This window comes from Moschus berezovskii, chromosome 6 (genome assembly GCF_049115385.1).
Source record: "Moschus berezovskii isolate FMDL1 chromosome 6, NW_MosBer_1.0, whole genome shotgun sequence".
NCBI classification, from domain to species: Eukaryota; Metazoa; Chordata; class Mammalia; order Artiodactyla; family Moschidae; genus Moschus; species Moschus berezovskii.
In genome coordinates, this window is record NC_142465.1 from 50161535 (window position 1) to 50172742 (window position 11208).

The following is an 11208-nucleotide window of genomic DNA, read 5'->3' on the forward strand; positions in this document are numbered from 1 at the left end:
CCCTAATGTGCGTAGCAACACTATTTACAATAGCCAAGACATGGAAACAACCCAAGTGCCCATCAACAGATGATTTAAGAAGCTGCAGTATATATATATGCAATGGAATATTACTCAGCCATAAAAAAGAGTGAAATATTGCCATTTGCAGCAACGTGAATGGACCTAGAGATTATCACACTAAATGATATAAGTCAGGAAGAGGAAGGGCAAATATATGGTATCACCTATATGTGAAATCTAAAAAACAGTACAAATGAATCCAAACACAAAACAGAAACAGATCAAAAGACATAGAAAACAAAACTTATGGTTACCAAGGGGAAAGGGAAGGAGAATAGGAACAAATGAAGTATGGGATTAATGATATACACTACAATATATAGAATAGATAAGCAACAAAGATTTACTGTATAACACAGGGAACTATATCCAATAGCTTGTAATAACCTATAATGGAAAATAATATGAAATATCTATATCTACTGTGTGTGTGTGTGTGTACTCAGTCATATCCAACTCTTTGTGACCCCCATGGACTGTAGCCCACCGCGCTCCCCTGGCCATGGAATTTTTCAGTCAAGAATGGGTTGCCGTTTCCTGCTCCAGGAGAGCTTCCCAACCCAGGGATCGAACCTGTATCTCTTGTGTCTTCTGCATTGGTAGGAAGATTCTTTACCACTGCTTCACCTAGGAAGTCCATATCTATCTATATCTGTATATCTATATCTATCTATCTATCATCTGAATTACTTTGCTGTATACTTGGAACTGACACAATATTGTAAATCAACAATACGTCAATTAAAAGAACAACTCTTTTCCATTACCCAGCTTGAGTATGTTTTCCACTGGGATTCCGAGCTATATATCTCTGCTCTCTCTTCTGTTCTCCCAACTCCCGCCTAGAAGCAGGATGAAGCCTACTAGTTTAGATATCTTTTTTTCTTTTTTTTTTTTTATTACAATAAAGGGCTTCCCTGGTGACTCAGCTGGTAAAGAATCCACCTGCAATGTGGGAGACCTGGGTTCGATCCCTGGGTTGGGAAGATCCCCTGGAGAAGAGAAAGGCTACCCACTCCAGTATTCTGGCCTGGAGAATCCCATGGACTATATAGTTCAGTTCAGTTCAGTCACTCAGTCGTGTCCGACTCTCTGCGACCCCATGAACCACAGCACGCCAGGCCTCCCTGTCCATCACCAACTCCCGGAGTTCACTCAAACTCATGTCCATTGAGTCCGTGATGCCATCCAGCCATCTCATTCTCTGTCGTCCCCGTCTCCTCCCCCCCTCAATCCCTCCTAGCATCAGACTCTTTTCCAGGGAGTCAACTCGTCACATGAGGTGGCCAAAGTATTGAAGTTTCAGCTTTAGCATCAGTCCTAATGTGCGTAGCAACACTATTTACAATTGATTGATCTCCTTTAGAATGGACTGGTTGGATTTCCTTGAAGTCCAAGGGACTCTCAAGAGTCTTCTCCAGCACCACAGTTCAAAAGCATCAATTCTTCGGCGATCAGCTTTCTTCACAGTCCAACTCTCACATCCATACATGACCACGGGAAAAACCATAGCCTTGACTAGATGGACCTTGGTTGGCAAAGTAATGTCTCCGCTTTTTAATATGCTATCTAGGCTGGTCATAACTTTCCTTCCAAGGAGTAAGTGTTTTTTAATTTCATGGCTGCTATCAGCATCCGCAGTGATTTTGGAGCCTAAAAAAATAAAGTCTGCCACTGTTTCCCTGTTTCCCCATCTATTTCCCATGAAGTGATGGGACCAGATGCCATGATCTTTGTTTTCTGAATGTTGAGCTTCAAGCCAATCTTTTCACTCTCCTCTTTCACTTTCATTAAGATAGGGTCACAAAAAGTGGGACATGACTGAGAGACTTTCACTTTCACTTTCATGGACAATGAACAAAGCCAGTTTCTGGCATATATAAGTTGCGGAAATGTATGGCCCTGTAATGAAGCAAAATAGAAAGCAGTGGTTTCTAAAATAAAAATGCTTTTTAATTTTAAAAACTCCTATTTCCACAATAGATCTCTCCATGGGAAAGAGAGGCATTTAGGTCAACATGCAGCATTACCTGAAGTACCTAAAAGGTTTTCTTCTCCCTTTTGGTCTTCTCCTTTCTGCTGAGCCTCCCCCTTCTCCCTGCTGCTTCCACTCCTGGCATATGCGAACCCCATCCAAGTCAGGCTATTGTGCCCACTAGAGGACGGGAGAGCTGTTACACCCCAATCATGCTGACTTCTCTCAGCTTTGTGTTTTGGTTGCTTCTCTTTTGTGTGACCCTTCCTTCAACTCTTTTCTTGTTACAGCTGCTAAGGATATTCAGCAAGAATGTCTGTCTGAGTCACAGTGCCTCCCTTATTTCTATGGGGTTTAAATGCCTGGCTCATTCTCTGATTCATTCTTTCAAAATGATATATATGTACACACACACACATTCATGCAAAGTTGCTTCAGGCATGTCTGACTCTGTGTGATCCTATGGGCTGTAGCCTGTCAGGCTCCTCTGTCCATGGGATTCTCCAGGCAAGAATACATCATTGGGTTGCCACGCCTTCCTCCAAGGGATCTTCCCGACCCAGGAATCAAACCCACACTGGCAAGCATGTTCTTTACCACTAGTACCACCTGGGAAGCATATAGTCAGACATGACTTAGGGACTAAACTATAGCAATGTTCCAGACACTATTTCAGATGGTGAGCAAAACATGAAAGGAGACAGAGTGCTCAGAGGAAGATCAGAGGTCCCCAGTGTGGCTGGAATACAGATTGTGAGGGCAGATGCATGAGGTACCTGGGCTGAGCCAATTCCTTACTAGAATCTAAGCTCTGTGAGGGTTAGCATTTTGGTTTGTATTGCTTACCATCTGGAATATCCTGATGGTAAGCCTGTTGTTGTTTAGTCCCTAAGTCATGTCCGTCTCTTTGTGACCCCGTAGACTGTAGCCTGCCAGGCTCCTCTATCCATGGGATTTCCCAGGCAAAAATAATTCAGTGGGTTGCCTTCCTTCTCCAGGGGATCTTCCCAACCCAGGGATCAAACCCGCATCTCCTACATTAGCAGACAGATTCTTTACCGCTGAGCCACCTGGGAAGCTAATATGTATATAAATTAATACTGCCTATCTTATGGATAAGATCTGCTATGAGCAGTAGAATAGTATACATATATAATATATGGCATATATATGTATATATATACATATATATATATGTGTGTATAAATATATATATGGCATTTTAAAGGAATTAACAAATACATTGATTCAGGCAGAATCCCTGGAACACAATAGCATCAAAAAGAAATTTGTGGGAATAAGAGACCTCTTGTTAGCTGGTTCCTGCTAATGAGAACACCCAGGCTGGTAATACCAAAACACAGATGCATTTAACTGCAGTGAAGTGAACAGCTGGTGTGTAGGAGAGAAAGACACAGAACAAAAAGCAGTAGCTAGCACCCCCCAATGCAGAGCTGCATGAGAGGTTCTCATCAAGTCGAGATGCTCAGCTGATTGGATCCTCCTACGCGTCTGGTTTGGTGTGAAATGCAGAGGAGAGACAGGAAACAATATCGAAGGCAGAAGGGGAGCCCATGGTGGCCTCTGCAGATCTTATAGGTAAAAGGAGAAGATAAACAGCTGCTTGTGGCTGCCCAACATAGTGTAGAAGTGGGTCGAGCTGCCGAGGCAGAGTTTATTATCTTTAGGTCAGCACCCAAATTTCTTCCTCCTTCCCTCTTAGAGCCCTGGCTGTCTCTTGGTCTTCTCTCACCTCATTGAGTGTTCCGTGGTGGTGATGGGAGAGTAATCAGTAATCTAACAGTATCTATTGAGCACGTACTATATGCTAGTCAATATTTATTAATAGAATCAAAGTAACTGCAATGACCAAGCAGAAAAAAATTTCCCTGCCCTGATAGAACTTAGATTTTAGCAAAAAGAGATAGATAGCAAACAAAATATATAAGTGAAAGGTATGTTAGATAATGATGAGAGATATGGAAAAAATAAAACAGGAAACGGCGACAGAGGAGCTGAGGATAGGGTTAATTCTCACTAGGGTATTTTATTAGCCTGCAAGGGCTGCCATAACAAAGTAGCACACAGGCTGTGTGGCAGTTCTGGAGACAAAGTCTGACCTCAAGATGTCAGCAGGGTTGGTTTCTTCCGAGGCCTCCCTCTTTGGCTTACAGATGGCCACCTTCTCTCTGTGTCCTTACATGGTCTTTCCTCTGTGTATGTGTGTTCATGCCAAGTCGCTTCAGTTGTATCTGAGTCTGTGTGACCCTATGAACTACAGCCTGTTAGGCTCCTCTGTCTCACTAGCGCCACCTGGGAAGCACTGCTCTGGGTATCGTGTTCGTCGCTCAGTCATCTCCTACTCGGAGAAGGCAATGGCACCCCACTCCAGGACTCTTGCCTGGAAACTCCCATGGACGGAGGAGCCTGGTAGACTATAGTCCATGTAGTCGCGAAGAGTCAGATACGACTGAGCGACTTCAATTTAACTTTTCACTTTCCTGCATTGGAGAAGGAAATGGCAACCCACTCCAGTGTTCTTGCCTGGAGAATCCCAGGGATGGGGGAGCCTGGTGGGCTACCGTCTACAGGGTCGCACAGAGTCGGATACGACTGAAGCAACTTAGCAGCAGCAGCAGCATGTCCTACTCTTTGTAATTCCATGGACTGTAGCCCGCCAGGCTCCTCTGTCCATGGCATTATCCAGGCAAGGATACTGGAGTGGGTAGCCGTTCCCTTCTCTGGGAGATCTTCCTGACCTAGGGATTGAACCTGGGTCTCCTGCATTGCAGGCAGATTCTTTACCGTCTGAGCCACCAGAGAAGAATCCTCTATGTATGTCTGTGTCCTGATCTCTTTTTATGAGTGCATGAGTTGCATTGAATTAGGGCCTGCCCAGACAGGTAATTAACTTGACTACCTCCTTTTAAAAAACTTTTTTGTTTTGTATTGGGTTATAGCCAATTTAGCAACAATGTTGTGACAGTTTCAGGTGAACAAAGAAGGGACCCAGCAATACATATACATGTATCCATTCTCCCCCAAACTCTCCTCCCATCTAGGCCACATGACATTACCACATAACATTACCTCTTTAAAGGCCATGCCTCCAAATACAGCCATATTCTGGGGTGCTGGGGGTTAGGACTTCAGCATATGAATTTTGGAGGGACAAAGTTTAGCCCCTAATGGATATCCTAGGAAACACCAGCTGGGAAGGTGGTATTTAAACAAAGACTTGAAAGACTCAGAAGGGCTGGCCATATAGATATCCAGGGGGGAAAGCATTTCAGGCAGAGGGAAGAGCCAGTGCAAAGGCTCTGAGATACAGGCATTTTGGTGAGTTTGAATGGAGGTATCTGGCTGAAGAGGTGTGCAGGGTGGTGGGGGGATGGGGGAAATAGGAGGAAAAGAAGTTGAGAGGAAAAAGAGAATAGCAAATCAGGCCCTTAGGCCATTGGAAGGATTTGAGTTTTACTCTGAATGTGAGAGGAAGTCCTTAAGGGAGAAATCAGGCTGCTAGAGGCCTGCAAGTTGAAGTTCAAGTGCATTGCTTAGTCTGAGTAGAATCTATCAGGCACTTATGCTGCCTGCCCCAGAACCTCAGGGTTGAGGAGAAGGACCAGCGATAAACACTTTTGGATGGAAAGGATACATGTATTTCTAGGACTCTCACTGTTGCAATTTCTAAACTGTCTCAATTCTTTCAGTTATTACTGTCAATCTTCTTTCTGATGCACTTAGAAAATGAGTTAGAAAGGTCATTTTTAAAGCCATGTGCTTTGATAAAACTTTGGAGTAGGCTCGGGTTGGTGCATTGAGGTGTGTCCTTTCTCTTTTCTTCTTCTGGGCTAAGGGTGAGGGGGACAGTGGCAGAGGTGTATTTCTCTCATCCCAGTTGTGGTGGGTTATTATAAGAAATCTGCTTATGACTTCTTTTCTATTTTGAAATCATGGCTAGGGTACTATATTCTTTGCAGGTTTTATGGATGTCATGCCTTTCATTGCCAGATAACAAATGACCAGTATGTACCTTACCAACATGTCAAAACTGAAAATGCTAAGGTAACCAACACCTACACAGCTATTGCTGTTGTTTAGTCACTATGCTGTGTCTGACTCTTTAATGACCCCATGGGGGTAGCCTGCCAGGCCCCTCTGTCCATGGGTTTTACCAGGCAAGAATACTGGAGTGGGTTATCATTTCCTTCTCCAAGGGATCATTCTGACCTAGGGATCGAACCTGAAGTTGGACCCACATGTCTGTATTTCCTGCACTGGCAGGTGGATTCTTTACCGCTGACCCACGAGGGAAGCCCTTCAAAGGTATGTGATACTGCCTAATAGCTACTGGATTGGATAATACTTTTTTTTTTTTTTTTGGATTGGTGTGTTGGTTTTTTCTCACACTGTCCATCAAAAGATCTTGAACTCAATGATACATCATGTTTATGGCGTCAAAATGGTACAGTGGAAACACCATTGGACTTGCTGTTCAAAGACGTGGGTCAAAGCCTAGGTTGTTGCTTCCTGTCTTTGCTCCTTCAGACCAGTCACTTAACTTCTTTCAGTCTCAGCTCTCTTACCTGTAAACCAGGAAAAAAACAAGACCTCCTTTACCTTTTTTAGAAGCACTGGGAAGATCAAGTAAAGGAAAATATTTATGATTAGATATGATTGGAGAAGGAAATGGCAACCCACTCCAGTGTTCTTGCCTGGAGAATCCCAGGGATGGCGGAGCCTGGTGGGCTGCCGTCTATGGGGTCGCACAGAGTCAGACACGACTGAAGCGACTTAGCAGCAGCAGCAGCAACAGCAGCAGCAGCAGATATGATTAGACATAAGATTAGATATTCCTATAGTGAATATGCAAGGGTTGTAAAATATCACAAAGATTTGTTTTATCATTCCTTATGTTTTTTCTTTTTGTTCTTTTTTCTTTAGGTCACTGTTTTCCCGTCTCCTGTTTTCTGTGGTGTCCACTACAGCCTCCAACACTCCTTGTGTCCTGCTCTCAAGTGTGGAGGGAGCCCACACATGGAGTGGAAAACACATGAGCTTTGGAGTCTCACAAACATGGGTGGAATTCTCTGCCTTTTTGAACGGAGTGTCACCAGGCATGTTATTCAACTTCCCTGGACCTCAGATTTTTTTCTCTGTAAAATGGAACAATAGCAGATGCTCTAAAACTAACTACATTCTCAAGCATAATGGGAAGTATTTAGTTATACCCTGAACTTTAACATATAAAAACGTTCTTCTCCCAACAACCTCCAGTAAGCCTGGGGGATGACAAGCACTCGGTTCAAGAACCTGGTGAATGAATGAATTCATGATGAAGGGTGAAAACACAGAATGCCGGCTGCCTTGCATAAGGCCTGGAACACAGGCTGAGAGCCTCAGTGAATTTCCATGCTGCTTCTTCCCTATGCTGCTCATGTGTCCAATCTCAATAGCCCCCTTTCTTCCACGCAGACCATTGACAGCACTCTTCTTCCCCTCTCTAACCTGTTCGCATCCATCCCTATAAGGATGTAAATATAAGATAAACAGGTTTCTTGGATGGTTTAGTAAAGCAGGACCTACCATTTCTGAGGGGACAAAAATCAAGCTATCATTGTACTGAACAAATTATCTATCTGTAACTATTTCAAGTCTATATCTTCTGACTCTATCCTGGGAAAAACATTGGATTTCAGTGTTTATTGTTTTTGTTTTTCTTTGAATGACTGGTTTAAATAGATCTATCTGCTTCTTATTCACGTCTGTGTTGATTTTAGGATTTATGATTCTTAGGATCATACCAATCTTTGAGGTCATTAAACATCATATATCAACAAATTTAAGATGCGATATATTGAAAGTTGCAGTATTCTTTCATTTACCATGGAGAGAAAAGAAAAAAAAATGTTGCTGAATAAAGTACAATGCAATGCCTTCTTAACTTTTAGCATATGGGTGTTGCTTTGCAAGAAAATATGTATTTTTGGTCATTCTTCTAAAGACAAATATTTACTTCTCTAATATCAGATTTGTAGTCCACTGTTGCTCTGTGCCTTTCTATAAACACATTAACTTTAGTGTCAAGGGCAAATCATAAGGTAACCTCTCCAAAGGCATTTGAACAGCACTTAAGCTCAATACCCACAGTAATAGTCACACACACAGTTCAACTGAAGTGATGATATCATTAGAAAGAGATGACTGTACAGACTCTGATTCAGTCATGTAATTGTAAGCCTCCATGCGTTAGAAAACAGGCTAGGATTTCAGAGATATTAACATGTGAAAACAAAGCATCTTAGAGTCAACAAAACGATTTAGCAAATTAAAAATCACCATTTTTTTTCTCCTACAGAGGAGCAGATGCAATATTGAGGACTCAAAGTGAGCTGTGATTCTCTGCAGGAGCCGGTGAGCTCATTTTGCTTATTGGACATGTTTGACCATCAGGCTGCTAGCTGCTAGCATTCTTCTGGGTGGGAAGGGACTTAAATTTCAAGGGAAATGGCTGTCATGTTGGCCTTTAGGAACTGGGGCATTCATTGTGCACTGGAGCAGATAAAGTGTTTGAATGCCCTCTTGTATATAATGTAGGAGTGGCAGCTTTAAAATATTCACTTCATTGGTCCATTTTCTGCCCTTTGGGTGTGTGTGGGATAAATGGAACTCTTCAAGCCCACACATTCTGAAATGCTGTCAGATCATTGTTCATCCTTCCCTTTTCTCATTTTCTTCAACCGTTTCTCAGAGCTTCTCAAGGCTTGTAATGAACTTGAATATTATTCAGAGCATTACACATGCATTTTGCCAAGGTCTGCATATTTGTGTTTCCCACCTCCCCCCCCCCCCCCCGCCCCTACCTCCAGTTTGTGTGTTGAAACCTAGACACCAAGGTGATGGTGTTTTGGAAAAGTAATTTGGTCATGAAGGCAGTGCCGTGGTGAATGGGATTCTTGCCTTTAAAGAAGAGGTTCCAGAGAGCTCCTTCACTCCTTCTACCATGTGAGGATACTGTGAGACGTTGGCAGACTGCAACCCAGGACAGAACCCTTCCTAGAATGTGACAATGCTGGCATGTTGATCTTGGACTTCCAGCCCAAAGAACTGTGAGGAATACATTTCTGTTCTTTGAAACCTACCCAGTCTGGTATTTTGTTAGAGCACCTGAATGGACTAAGACATATTTATTATCTGAAAAATAATAATGCAGTAGCTACTGCTTTCAGAGAGCAGCTATAGCTGGCATTGTGCTATGCATTCTATTCATACTGGTGTATTTTTTGCTCATGATAACCCTTTGCGGTAGGTGTAATTATTGTCCTGTTTAACGATGGCACAAACTGCAGCTTAGAAAAGATTAATAACTTTCCCATTGCCATAATAACTAATGAGAAGTGGATCTGAGTTTCAAAACCAAATCTCCTTATAATTAACAGCAATTTTTATATAAGTCTGTAGAAGAAAATTGTGGAAGTGATACAATAAAAATAAATCCAAATGAGCAGAAACTCTCTTTTAAATTGGTACCCAAAGGACATTGTGCACTTCTTCTAATGGTTCTTCTACGGTTTAGGACACTTTTGGAATCCTCCTTGGGAACTGTCTTCAGGATCTGTGCTTTGAGTACCCTGTTCAAAGGGATGATCACTATTCATCCTGTGAGGTCAGATTTGACTCTAACGAGGTGGGTCTGCTGACGAAGGTGTAGGATGACTGTGATCATTGGGGTGACACAGTTTTCAGTCATGAAAAGACCGGTTTTCTTAAGTTGGCTGAAGGCTAAAGCAGAAGCACCCTTGGGATATATATGATCTTTCTTGGATCATGAGGATTTGAGAGACATAAGATATTTATGGAAATACAACTATCAGAGGTCAAAAGAACAGCAACCCTGCTGACTGTCAGTATTAACAATTGGAGTTGCATGTATCTTTTGTTGGTACATATCGGGGCCCCCAGATTTTAGTTGCTCAAGACAGTGTGTGGCTCCTGGCAGTATTCTGTGCGGTGTTTTTATTGCTACAGGCTATACGACTGGGTAGACTTTCGGTTTGGTGGCCATGTATAAGTCCCTGCTGTCTCATGTCTACCTACTCAGTGTGTTAATCCTATGCCTGCTGAAAGCATTTGGGGTTTTGATTCCTGATGTCCACACTCTTTTGTCTAAAAGAACTTTGAACAGTAGGCATCACTCTGCTTGAAAAAACAAAAACAAACCCAAGAAACCCTTAAGATATTCCACATCCAGTTCCAGCATCCTTTAAGCTACTCCCAGTTAAAAACTCAAAGCTGGTGCACTGGGACAACCCTGAGGGATGGGATGGGGAGGGGGTTGGGAAGGGGGTTCAGGATGGGGGACACATGTACACCCATGGCTGATTCATGTCAATGTATGGCAAAAACCACTACAATATTGTAAAGTAATTAGCCTCCAATTAAAATAAATAAATTAATTAATTAAAAAAGAAAAAACCCAATTCTTCCTTTTCCTGAACTCTTATAAAACTTCAGTAAACTTCACTTTGCACTCCTGATCAACAGTCTTCTGGTAGGTCTTTGGGAAGAGTTTTCATCTCATTTCAGAGGAAGCATCCTTAATTAGCAGAGCTGCTCCTATGGAAATGACATTTGGGCTCTCCAAAGAGATACACCCACTTTTTAAAAAAATCTAATCTGTTTTATTTCTTTTAAGTCACTTTTTAAAAATTGACCTTGTTCATAAGTTAGAATCATATTTGTTTTTTAATTTATACTTTATTGTGACCATACCACACAGCATGTGGGAATCTTAGTTCCCTGACCAGGGATTGAACCCATGCTCCCTGCTTAGGAAGCCCGGAGTCTTAACAACTACATCACCAGGGAAGTCCTGATCCCCCTACTTTTTGAAACAGCGGAAAATACTCCCATGTGTTTGGATTTTTTACTTTATACTTTCTCCTTCCTCCTTTGACGCCCTGAATTCAGTCTTGTGTTCTGATGCCTGTTTATTGATTCTTCCTAGTTTTGACAAATCTCTTACTCACAACCAGAGTTTTAGTGTTAACTTGCCCAGACTGAGGTTGGTGCCATTCGTTCTGGGCTTTGGTGACCTAGTGCTGCTTCTCAGTACATGATTCTGAGCTGTGTCCACATCTTATCCTGGGGATGCTACGCAAAAGGAAACA